Here is a 14012-nt window from a genome sequence, read left to right as displayed (position 1 = left end):
GCCAGCAAGCTATTGTATTTTGACCTAACACTAAATAGTTATTGGGGCATTACATCAAGTATCTCTAAAATTTATTATTTAAGTGAAAAATAGAGTGTTCCTATGCTCTAACAAGATACGAGTAATGCTGTAAATTACTTCCATTCAATCAATCAACTGCAACAATTGTAAGTAATAAAAAATTACAGCTCGAAAGAAAACAAACAATGTAACGACGGATAAAATTAAAGAAGCTACGTTAGCAATAATTAATATATTAAATTATTTATTGAGCAGATAAGTAGTATATTGTCCAAGTAATAAGCTCACTATTAACAAGAAAACTATTTTTTTAGGATTTACTTAGAATTTATGATATGTTTAAGTTCTAAAGATATAATTTTCATGCTTTTAAATTAATCAGGAAAACAAATTAATAGATGGAAAGTACAGAAGTAATTTTGATAAAACTATACGAGTATATACTTAATTCTTAGCGTGCGCGTGTCTTCTTTAATAAATTTTAATTAAACATCACCACCATTTTAATCAAAATAGTTTAATTCATTAGGCCTTTAAGTTTGTCGAAATTTAAAATTAAATATGTTTATGTATTTGGTTGGTTGAATTTCAATTGAACCCAATAGCAGGACAAAATCTACGACTGAGATTGAATCGGGTTTCAAGCGTTGATCTCTCTCGTCTTACTCTTTTTGACTGTTGGAAAGTTTTTAAGAGCCATTTCACAAAAATATTCCGCGCGAATTTAGGTAAAAGCTGTCAACGCAACGTCAAAAGAGTAAAAAGAACGCTGAAATGGACAAAAAAATCTTGAGCCGTGACCGTATTAAGACTTGATTTAAGTTATTAATTTTAAGGTAGAATGAGGTATTCAAACTTGATTAATTAATTTAAATTTTTAATAGAGTTTATTAAGTCTTTTATATTTCGATTCATAATGAAACACGAATAGGTATAATATGTAAAATATATATTAAGTACAAAATAAAGACAATCACATAGTGAATAATAAATCTGCCCCCTTACAGCTCCATCATCGGACCCTGGATACCGAAACAGCCTCTCGGCATAGTATCAAATGTATTTGGTCGCCGTACAAATCACCGCTTCACGACACGAACGCACGTAAACGTCACGGCGGGAAAAATGACACACGTCCTGCCTTGACGGGCGCTCGCGCCATACTAATCGATGTCGGCTTGCGCATTGTAATTTATACTGATATTCACATCAATATTTTGACAAAGTGGTTACTAATATTTAAACAATAACTGTAGAAATCAATTCTACAATGAATATTCTTTATTTTGGGATACTTTTATTGCAGTTATTGCTGTGTTTTTAAACCAAAAACCACGATCAAAATGTGACGTTAATCTTCAAATTTGCCAAATTATTTTTAGATTTTACTCAATAATGGTAATGAAATTCAAGAATCTATTTCATTAATGAACTACAAGAATATATGTCCGATGATTACTTTATATTTTTAAGCTTATTATATGAGCATAAATAATAGATACAGGACTTTGAAAATGAGTCTGCGGCAATTTTTTCGTAAAATGGTTGTGGGAGATGGGGCACTGTGAATTAAGCAAAAGAGTTTTAGTAAATCCGTTTCATTAATGGTCAACAACAAAGATCGACCTATCTTTCGCAGTTATTAAATAATCTCTGGGTGTTGCTTAAGATAGTAATTCATGCTTCCAAAATCTTAGAAATTCGCACGAAAATGTAAAATGGCTCTTAATCCCTTGATTAAATAATGCGCTCTCAACTGTAGAGAAGACACTTGAAGGCTTACGTTATAATTAATCCACATATTACGTGATAAACCGGTTTTAAGTGTTACGTCCCTTATTAATAATTAATTTTCATTACGATTATTACGAACTGTACGGTATTTGATGCGCAATTAATTACATGACACTTTTAGCAAGTTATTAAGAGTTTTTAAACTTCCCAATAAAATTCGACACAAACCGGTATGATTGTAATTCCTTTTTTTTGTGTTAAAAAGCAATAAACGTTTTATTATTTATTTATTTAAAGAGGTTTTATTCCATTTCTGTGTTTCATCTAGGTATCGGATCCAGGACTTTTGGACTGGAATCTAAGTACACACACAGAAGCGTGAAATCTGTTGTGACAATAAAGATATGTACAGACGAGAGCTCATCAGATTTTAATGATTTTTATTGCAAAATGACTCCAATTACAACTACATAGAGACGACAGTGCAGTATAGCTTGATATAATCTAATCTGTGTATAACCAGGAACTCTTTACTTACAGTTTTTGCACTATAAAATAATTGTATAGAATAAGTAGCACCCACCAATTAGATTGCAAACATTTTTTCCTGTCACTCGCAATTATGATAAACATAACTTGATATCCAATTTAAAAATAGCTTGGATATGACCACGTTATTATTATACAACCGGGCATGACTTTGAACAAGTGCGAAAGTATAATTATTTTTAAATTCTAATGAAATTGCCCCTTAATTGCAGTTAACGTGTTGAATCAAGGTTTGTGGGTGTGGGTCCATTTGTTAAAAGGCTATTTTAACAAGTTGTGAAAAAAAAACACTGATACCTAAGTATTAGAAGTAGCCCTATCTGTATTATTAAGTTTTCATTTATAGACAATTTTCATGAATTTTGGTAAACAGAGATGGACATAGAGCTGCTTCATGCCGTGGAAACAAAACTTAAAGAAGTTGGAACTTTGGTTGGGAAAGGAAATTTTTTTGTATAACAGATGCGAAGGGAAATATTTTCATCGGACCCGATATAATGGAATTAAAATTGTCTATAGTCTATACTAGGTAAAGGTTTACCATTCTGTTTCCATTTTCAAATCTTGGTGCTCCAGATACTTTCATGTCATCTATATTTGTAGCAAATATTATACTGCAAGCGAATCACTATAAATCAAAGTAATAAACTCTAGATCACCTCATTGACAGTACCGCTCGCCTTTACACACCTTCTTGTCAAGCCATAGTTCACCTACACTGTTCTGAATTATCTAAAAACACTCAAAAGTGAACTCTATACAATTGACTTTAAGGTTATGAAAAAAACCACAAACAGCAAAATTAAGTTGTTAATGAATTCAGTCTCACCTTAGTAATATTAAGGCTATAATCGTAAGTGTTAAGAATTTGATCGTATATAACAGTCGTATACAATTATTTTGATATATTAATGACCTCATTATCATATTGGTCGGTAATAAATAACCGACAATAAGCGATTTGATGGAAGTTTATTACCATACTAATTTATTTCGTTGTGACTGACCTACTTACTAAATGTATCAACATTGTTAGCGAAAACGTAATGATTTAAAAACATTTTGTTTATTACTATCAATATTTAAGTATTTATTTCTTTGCTCTACTTATTACAAAAAATACTAAAAACCTTACTCTTGATAGTGCTATGATTTACACTTGGGATAAAGGTTTTATTTTAAAAGGACATGTAATTTATTCCCTGAAATTTTCCAACCTGCAATATAGGTTTTGTTAAAAACTGATAGGTCAGAACGTTTTGGAAAATCATATAAAATATAACATCTTGTATGTCTAAGTGTCGTTCTCGTAACATTATGAAACAAAGTAATTATTAGGAAGGCAAATAAAAAAATAAACACATAATTAATTATTTTGACCAGCATTTAAAGCAGACACGAAAAAAATATAAACAGAAAAGTAATTGTGATTCGGTAGCTCTAAATTTTACTCTTACGTACGTGGAACTGAATAAGAAACAGTAGAAAGTTAAGTAAAAGTGCATCTGCAATTAACAAGTAAATATAAATAAAACTAAAGAAAAAAGAATTGCCCGAGCATTTGATATTTATGACTTAAAAGTGTTTGTTTATAAAATAAACAATTTGTGAGTAGTATTTCAAATCAATCAAATTGCGAAAAATAAAATATTAATTGCAACAGTTTTGATTGCAATAATATTTTTTGAAGCTTACGTTAAAAACATAATTTGATTCTTCACTATCAGATACTTTTATTATTATAATAGACGGACAATGAGGTGAATGATCTTTATGAGTTCCAATTTGCTAAAGTTTTAGAGAACTGTAAAAAATATTATTTGTAAGTAGGGTGGGTGCACCAGTCCCACACCAGGAAACACTATTAAAACCACAATAGTACACCATTTCTAATTTCACATCAAAATATTAACAATATGTCGAATTTCCTGCCACTTTTGTTACGTTTGGTAGCACTGCCGTACTTCTACCAATCATTAGTCATAAATAAAAGCGACAAACACGACTTGGTACGATCTGGTCAACCTTAGGCACATTGCGACTTTCCACATTGATTGTTAAATAAAAATAAACCTTACAGCTATTAAGAAAATTGGAATAAGCTACTTGATTCTATGATAGACAAGGAGTAGTTAATTCTTTTTTTTTGCAATGATTGTTGTAATAATTGAGTCACAATATCAAAATTACTTTTAAAATGTCGCTTATTCGATTTGTTACTGGTACACCCACCCTACATGTGCGTTCCCTTCGAGAGGCCACTGTGGAAAACGAAGGTTTCGTATACATAAAGATTTAGCAGAACCTCTAAAACAAATGTAGCCAGAATTATAAATTTGTAGGTGTTGTAAGTTGGACGCTACAACTCGCCGAATGTGGTCCCTCAGATGAACTATGTCAAATGCCAAATTACTGAATCTGACCAAATAAGATGATTTTGATGAATGGTAATATTTAGGAGGTAAATCGTAGGGCTACATACGAAAATAAGAGCTCTGCATAGTTACTGCAAATAAAGAAAATCCAATCAGACGATGGGCCCTCAGTTCACCAGTGCACAAAATTTACTTTAATGCTACAAATTGGAACTTGAGACTAAGTTTCTTTGGTAAGGTTTTAATTTTAGCAGAAGTAGCCACAATGCTACCCTGAGAGTACAGGGTTTATATATTCTACTAGTACAGAATAAAAGCTCTAGTAAAGTGAGCCCTCGGAACACACGCTAAAAACCAATTCCATGATAAATATCTCGCCCAACTCATTGTTTGATAAAAATAGTTTACAGCATTTTATGTACAAAATTTGCAGTTTAAAATTGTATTCAAATATTATTGCTATATAAAGTATTTAAAGAAATATCTTGCTTCTTAAATTCTCCGTAATGATTTTGTGTATGTTAACCACATTGTCGATTAATACACCTTCCACCTTGTCTCTAAATATGATAACTTTTTTCTGAAACGTGTGGCCCGAGGGCTCACTTTACTAGAGCTTTTATTCTGTACTAGTAGAATATATAAACCCTGTACTCTCAGGGTAGCATTGTGGCTACTTCTGCTAAAATTAAAACCTTACCAAAGAAACTTAGTCTCAAGTTCCAATTTGTAGCATTAAAGTAAATTTTGTGCACTGGAGAACTGAGGGCCCATCGTCTGATTCGATTTTCTTTATTTGCAGTAACTATCCAGAGGTCTTATTTTCGTATGTAGCCCTACGATTTACCTCCTAAATATTACCATTCATCAAAATCATCTTATTTGGTCAGATTCAGTAATTTGGCATTTGACATAGTTCATCTGAGGGACCACATTCGGCGAGTTGTAGCGTCCAACTTACAACACCTACAAATTTATAATTCTGGCTACATTTGTTTTAGAGGTTCTGCTAAATCTTTATGTATACGAAACCTTCGTTTTCCACAGTGGCCTCTCGAAGGGAACGCACATCCCTACTTTACACAATATTGTTTCAATGAAGCTTCGTTCATTTCAGTCAAATGACGTCCACTGCTGGACAAAGGCCTCCCCCAAGGCTTTCCATGACGACCACAACGACAGGCTCTTCCCGCGACCTTCACGAGATCGTCGGTCCAACTAGTCTGCCCACGCTACTTCATCATGAAGCTTCATGTGCTCTTTATTAATAGAAGTTAACATTTAAAATATCTTCTACTGGACAGTACTTAGTCCTAAACGTTAAACATTGTAGAAATTGAAATCGCCCTGCTTAATTTCTTCTATTTCGCAAAACGTTATTACCATATCGTGGCCCATGAAAATGACATAAAACGGTATAATAGACCTTTAAGGTAAACCCGAGATATTTGTTCGCGATCTGGATCAGAATGACACAACTCCAGTGCCTTAAACAATGTAACAGCTATAATAGATTTTGATTCGATGAAGCAAAGTAGCAACAGTAGGGTTAACAATTTCGTGCAAAATGGCACCTAATTGCAACGAAATAAATGCTACAGATATTAGCTTGAAGTGCTACATAAGCACAATATCGAATTTTAACGGAATGTTATCTACACTGTACAAAGTACGGGGCAACTTTTGTTTTAACTATCAACTTGTTTCTCAGCAATTGGATCCCAATCAGAGGTTTCTCTACAAACCGATTTATGATAATGTACAATGTAAAAAATTTACGAACTCTTTTCTGGAGGCATATTTCTGAAGCCAAAGAATCCTATTCGCATGCGAATTTCGATCACTTTATAAGGATTCGTCTTGTGATTTTGCGCACGTATTGAATTTAGAATTCTTTAGGAATATGTCTCCTAACCCTTTCTATTCGGCCTGGAATTTGCCGCAAGAATCGTGATCTTGGAGTCCGGAAACATGTCCCAATTCTAACGTAAAGACCAGAAGTCGAGGCGGAACTACGGGTGGCCTGACAGTAACAACTCTTTTGTTAGCTATCAATTAGGATACTTACTTCAGGAAAGGGATTAGGGAAGCAAATGTTTGAAGCTGGCGTAGCTCCTATAAGAATATAGATATTTTATATGGAAAGGAATTCTTCTTATATGTATCATACTAATAAAATACACACACTTTAAATACCTACTCATTCAATAATTCGTTTATTGAGAACATTTACATTATAAAATGCCTCTTGTGGTCAAACTAATATTAAATAATTATTTGATATTTATTCAAGCGGCCAAATAAACTTTGAAGTATGTTTGTGTAACCATACAAATAACAAACACTTTAAGTACCTATATTATAGCGTGTGTAAGAAAATACTAAAATAATATAAAAATACTCAAAAGATAATTACCTAATCAATCTTTGTTGTGTCATTTTTCAATAAATAGGTAAGTAGTGTATGTTTTCATTAAAGTGACGAACAAACCAATATTTTTGTTTACCTAATAAATGGTTCACCCTATGTTGTTAGACCTTTAAAGAGGCTGCGTCTTTTTAATATGTTAGAAGATCTCTCAACAACTTTAAAACACTTAAATAAGTAATAAATCCATATGGATCCATGGATTTGGTCTGAATCAACTATCAAGGTGCGCCCACCGAGTAGCAAATGGTATCCACGTCCCTCCAATCTCTATAGTTATTGCTGAACTTTCTACCTAATCATTGTGTTATGCATGCCTTCCACGATAGTTAATCTATTGATATTCAAACAAGGAAGGCACTGTTCCGTTGCGGGGCATCATTAACAAGGCATGCCAGACTGCGGCGGGAAATTGTCCAAAGAACCATCTTTAATATCAAAATGTACGAGAATGACGCTTAAAAAACGATTTAAGTAGCGAGTTCTTTTGATAAATTAAGAGTGAGTTAATTCTGGCAACTTGACATGCACTGCTGATTTTAAATTTATAGAAAAAATTAACGCTGCTGCATGGTGGTAGAAACAATGTTTGTCTTATTGGCCCACAATTTTGAACCTGTCTGCTTCAATTTATATTGTAGAGTTTAAGTCTATTTCTAAACCAATAGAGCAGTTCGATGTACAATGGATACCAGAAAATCTCTTTAGGCGTTCGTTTACGTTTTTTAGAAAAGAAACAGGGACTTGCCAGTTGTCACTGAAAAACTTTTTTCCAGTGTTGATCTGCAACATTTCAAGAAATTTTGCTACCTTTTTGCAAAGAGCCTTTTCATTTCTAAATCAAGAATTTTTAGAATATCTTTTGCATGTGTTCACAAATTAACTGCATACTTATTAGCATTTTTGTTAAATACCAAAACGTTGACCAATTTAATAAGCAGGTAAAATCCGAACGGATGCTGTCGGCAACACAGTGTTGCTCTATTTAGTCCCATGTTATGCAAAGAGGAACCTAAATTACACACTTTAGGCCGGAACCTATGATCACTACTTACGCCCACGCCGCGCCTGAACAATCACATTAAATTACTATGTTAGAGAAGGACTGGACCACTGACCACGTTTGTACGAGTGAACAAAGAAAATCAAAACTATTTACACGCGTTTGAAGACATCTTTCGATTACTCACACATAATTATTACTAATTTCCTAATATGCTAGGTTTATGTTATCCGCGCCGGCCAGACACGTCTTGCGAACTAATAACATTGATACTTTCTGCGTCTCCTAGTGTTTAATTGAGCGTACTGAGACAGTTTATTTTTAATAAGTTATGTTTATTTATCACTGCCGGAGTTTATTGGTAAGGACTTTAAATCATTCATCTTCATCATTACATATCAGAACACCGACATTTACCTTAAAACACATTGCGGACATTATTTCAACCCATGATTATTGATTAACTTTAAAATGCACATTATGTAATAATTTTGTTCGCAATTTTCCATCACCCAAGAAACATTTTAACATCATAATTATTATTATGTATTATGTGATAGCATTCGAGCGAAAGTGATTTTAAACGGATCAGCTTCTATGATTAGTCACACTACCTACTGTGGTGTGATTTATTACTCTGACTTTACTTCGTTTACAGGTGTTACTCAAGTGCTTTTGTTACATCGGTATTGTATAACGGCGCGCTCGGATTGGTCTTACTTTTAGTTAGTTCTTGACATCATTACACGGTTTATTTTGGCATTGTCTAGTACTCTAGTTCATTAACACGATTAAATCTTCTACGTGAATGGCACTACAGTTACTACTACTAGCTGCAACAGATTGTGTATAGTAATGTTCATTTGTTTTTGTTACTTTTTCACAAACTAGCTAACAAGTTCACAAGTTCCCTTATGTGTAAGACCTTGATTAGCCTTGATCTACAATGAAAATAAGACAAATAAGTAATAGAAATAATAATTAGTTCATCCTAGTTACTTTTTATCAGCAGATTTACACTCTATAGCAAACAAAACAGCAACACAAAAATAAGGCATGAAAGATAGCAAGTTTTGTGGAATGCGAGACGAGTGTGAAAAAGTCACACAATCTGATGGGTCATTTTATTGTTTGTATTTTTAATTTTTGTAGCATCGCACCACAGCTCTACCAAACATCCAAGGTATCTTTAACCTAATGAATTTCAAATGCTCCCTAATCACTTTCAACTATCTAAACTCTTATAAAAAGTGATTAAAGTTCCAGATGTGTCGCATAAATCAATGTGTCGCGGTGCATACCGATCGGAGACGCAACGCTGCGCGTGCGCCGCTCTATCTGATGGACTGACGAAACTTACATTCTTTAGATTACTTCAAGCACTTGAAGTGTGGATTTGCATTTTTATCAAACTGGATGTCTGATTACTCGTAGTTTTGATATCCTGTAAGTAGTGTTGATAAGCGCCAGTTTCAGATTGTTGTTGCAGTGTCAGGTTCATATTCTGTAAGAGACATTTTTAATGTGATGAGCAAGAGCACTTTATAGATACTAATTCATTGACAATAACTGCTCTACGTCTGTAGAGCAGTTATTGTCAATGAATGTCAATGAAATGAAAAAAGACTTTGACTATACAAACTAGTATTAGTTTGTATAGTCAAAGTCAAAATTTCTTTATTTGTTTAGACTAATAAATAGTTCTTACAAATCGTCATTTTGCTCTTAAGGAGCCTCTACATGTCTCATAATATTTTTACCTTACCAGCGCTTCGAGAGCAACATTTGGCAAGTGCTGAGAAGAAGCACCGCAACAAACTCAGTCACCACTGTCTGCCGGTTAATATAAACAAATAGAAATAGCAGTAGGTAGTAGGTACATTCGGTTCAGGAGCAGTTCACTGAATTTACCATGCATTCTTGTATGGTGTATCTTATAAGAATAGGTATACAAAATTGCGTGGTATATTAAACAAGGTAGTGAGTGTTAATATCTATAATTTAATTAAGTACATAGATCATCATATAAGTTCTGCAGACTTACCCAAATGCCATTTAACGATTGTAGAGTTGTGTGCTAAGAACAACGAATCTTTCTATTAGCAACAATTATGTCCAAGTACTTACCACAAAATTATGTTACTCGTATTTAGTAATTTCCATAAACGACCTATTTCAATTAGGTCTCAATAGGTAGTATTCATGGGAACAAATATGTGCCATAATAGCCAGTTAGGTTAATATAATTAGGTAGTAATAACTATTAGCTAATTACATAGCCTATGGTATTTCAATTGCGAACAAAACGTGATCTTAGATCTACCTGAGTCTGTCCCAAGATTGTTCTAATATTTTGCAGTGAGATAAATTACACAATACCTACTTACCTACTTTATTTATTCGTGTTATCGGTGTTAGTTTTCCGGACTATCCCTCTCGATTTTCCACCTCATTGTGCAAATTAAAATGTCACTTTCTGTATATTGTTAGTCTGACGTTATCATCTTCATTTGCATTTTTGAATAACAAAATTATTTAAACGCGGAACGCACGAAAGAAAAATCCCGAGATAAAAACAAAAGAGAATCGATATTCACAAAAAAAGTATTCTCGCCGGCCAGTGCGCTCTGCCGAAGTAGGTCGTACCTAACTCTTTTTCTAAATGGACCTACCTATCGGCCGCTTAACAAAAGAAAGAAAATCAATTACTGTAACTGACGCAATGATTAAACATTCTAGCAGAAGCAAAAGCGCACCACACCAATGCAATGTTTTGTTTTGAATGCGCTTGCCCCGGTAAAATGCATAAATGTTTCTTATTTCGGAATATTGAAAATATTTTGCATGTTGTATGGTAATTTATTAGATGTATTATAAATAATTAACTATATCAAGAAATTTTAAAATTGAAACGTTAATAATGCGGTGGTAGTAGTTGGCATTATTATTATCACCTTCATCTCATTTGCCGCTTGCATCTCTTTGGACCGTTTCTTTTATGTGAACTTAAATTATCTTAACAGTTTCCTGATTTGCTTTTGCACGTGCAATCATAATTTAATCTAAATTATAAGTAATCGACTTTACCAATCCATAATTGAGTCGACATTACAAGTGCAAGATATTTCACCACGATACTATTCATCAATTTTGGAAGTTTATTAAGTTACCTAGTTACCTAGACTTCGTCGTAGACCTGTAATGTAACATTTCGCGCTCCACTGGGCGCATTGAAAAAATGACACCATTTTTTTGCGGCCTAGCTTTCGTCGCAGAGATGTAACTTGCAAAAAATACAATATTTAGTAGTTCTTCGTTACAACAATGATGTTTAACAGTGAATTATTTGCAAGGTTCTTTGCAATAAATTTTATTTCCAATAACTTTGATTAAAAAACAGTAATTTTAGTTAGGTATTACGAGTAATACGAGTTAATACAAAATAATTAATCTGTAGGTATGTATTACTTTTAAATATCGCACTTTTTAACTTTACAAACTGACATAGATATTTATGTAGTAGAGAAAAATTACAAAAAAGTTTGTAGTTTTAGTTACATATTCATACTCGAATTTTTAGCATTAACTCATAATACACTCAACATCAAATAAACCGCACCTTCCGCGACGCGAATTTTAAAGATTTTCTTCTGACACAATCATGGTGCCCCAACAATATTGGTGTTATTTGAAAGCCCAATAAATATCCTTAAAGAAAAACACATTTAATTTCTAAATAAATGATTATCATATACCATGAATGTGACTCGAAAAGAGACCTCACTTTGGGCTCACCTCTGGGATCAATTAGACCAAATTTTATGGTTATAAAACCAAATAATGATCATACGTGTCCTCTTTAACAGATGCATACCGATTAATCCCAACTTAACAGTTTTACAGCCATAAAAGTTGGCTCAAGCGTAATAGCCTATTTTTTGAAGAAGTGACTCTGGATCCTTCTAAAGACACATTTTTGGGGTAAAAACCTTTCCTTTAATGAGATGAAGTTTAGAACTAGGCTTTTAAATGGTGCCAATATTGGTGGGAAGTGGGGATGCATCCGTTTGAAAGTGCTTGTTGCGGGAGGTGCGATTTATTTGATGTTGAGTGTACTATGAATAACATAATTTTTTTGCGTAGTGTTAAGATGAGTTTTACCCTTTACTTCCTCACTATTTATTATCAACTCATATAATAATAATAATAATAAATTTATTTATTTCGACCACATACAGATCATAGTGTTAGTAAATAAGTACTTAAAAGCTAGAAAGCTTTTATCGTATAACGCAAGTTTTAACTGAACGCAAATTAAATATTATTAATTTACAATGTAGTGCTACTTGCAATAATGTATGCAGTCTAGCGAAATGTCTTTTGAAATCAATAGGGCCTAATAACTAGTTGCGATGATGGATTTTAAACATTCACAAGGAAAAACTTCCGTAATATTGCCGTAACTAATAACTACTTGGGTTTGACAGTTACTTTTAGTTCTTAACAGATTGCATTTCAATCTAATAGGAACCCGTTTGTAGGTGTTATTCTATTAACGGTTATTAAGTTACAAGTGACTGCAGTTTTGTTTTTATCGACCTTTGTAGAGGCACGGTAATACTATCATACAGTATTGTAACTTCATATAAACGGACGAAACGCGAGCTTTCCTTCGAAATTCAAATCTCGGTATGCGCTCGACATGCAAAAGTCGGGGGTGTCGCGAATGTGCCGAATGGACGTCGGTGGCCAAGTGTTAAAAATGACAAAACTGATTGAATTTGAGTGACCGTCATTTACGGTTAAATTGTTCAAAAACTAGTCAATTTGTCATTTTCAGTCAGTTTGATTTGAAATGAAAATTATATTGTATTAAACCAGCTTTTGCCCACGACTTCGCTCGCCCGAAATTAACGTAACAGATCATTATGATTATTAAAGTTTCAAAATTATTTACGTAGTTTTAAATAAATTAAATCTACTAATCACAAAACAACACACATTTTTAACCTATTCCATTCACAAAGTATTTTGTTTGTCTAACTAAATAAAAAAGTACAATCACAAAACTAGATAGAAATTGTAAGTAGGCAGATGTAATTAAACTGGGTACTGTAGGTGGGCAGCCCTATCGCATGTTGTCATACCGTGACGTACCGCGCGGCTGTTGACATTTATTTCAAAAATATGGCCGAGTTGGAATACTGTATAGATAGTATTACCGTGGTAGAGGACTGGCTGTTACATAAAAAAACTCATAAAACTCATTCTATTTTTGCAAGTAGGCTTTTAAATAACAGTTTTATACGTCCCAGTATTAACCCTACCACTGCTTCGGTAGAAGAAATGGGCCATTCTTTTAAAATGTCTTTGAAAACGAAGTTGGTTTTTCATGTAAGTAGTCCCATGTCAGTTGACTGATCTAACCAAAATAAAATCCGAATGCTATTTAATAAATAAATTATTTATTGAGCTTTCAATTTTTATCTTTACAATACTTAATAACTGTTAGGGATATATTAAGTCCGCTACAGAGCAATAAACACAGTGGTTGGTAGTAACATAATAAATATATTGGTATCAAAGCACACGTTGAATATTTACAATAGAGAGTTCGGCACAGCCATTACACAGCTAAAGACAACATCACATTTGAATATAAATGACAGTTCTATCATAGCGGTTCCAGCTAGCCAGCTCTACGTTATACAGCATGAAGGTGCTCATCAACAATAACATCATTAGCTCAACACAGGGTTTTGTATTTAAAATAAATAGAATATTATAAAAATATTTGTCTTTCTTTACGTATTACCGTACCATAAGAAAAATCACACTACAAAAGTATATTCATACAACCATACCAAAATAAACAGTGTACAACTTCGCTGTTTCATGTATT

Source organism: Ostrinia furnacalis, unplaced genomic scaffold, assembly GCF_004193835.3.
Source record: "Ostrinia furnacalis isolate ACB-3 unplaced genomic scaffold, ASM419383v2 OfSCF1918, whole genome shotgun sequence".
Classification (NCBI taxonomy): domain Eukaryota; kingdom Metazoa; phylum Arthropoda; class Insecta; order Lepidoptera; family Crambidae; genus Ostrinia; species Ostrinia furnacalis.
This window is presented reverse-complemented; position numbering follows the sequence as displayed.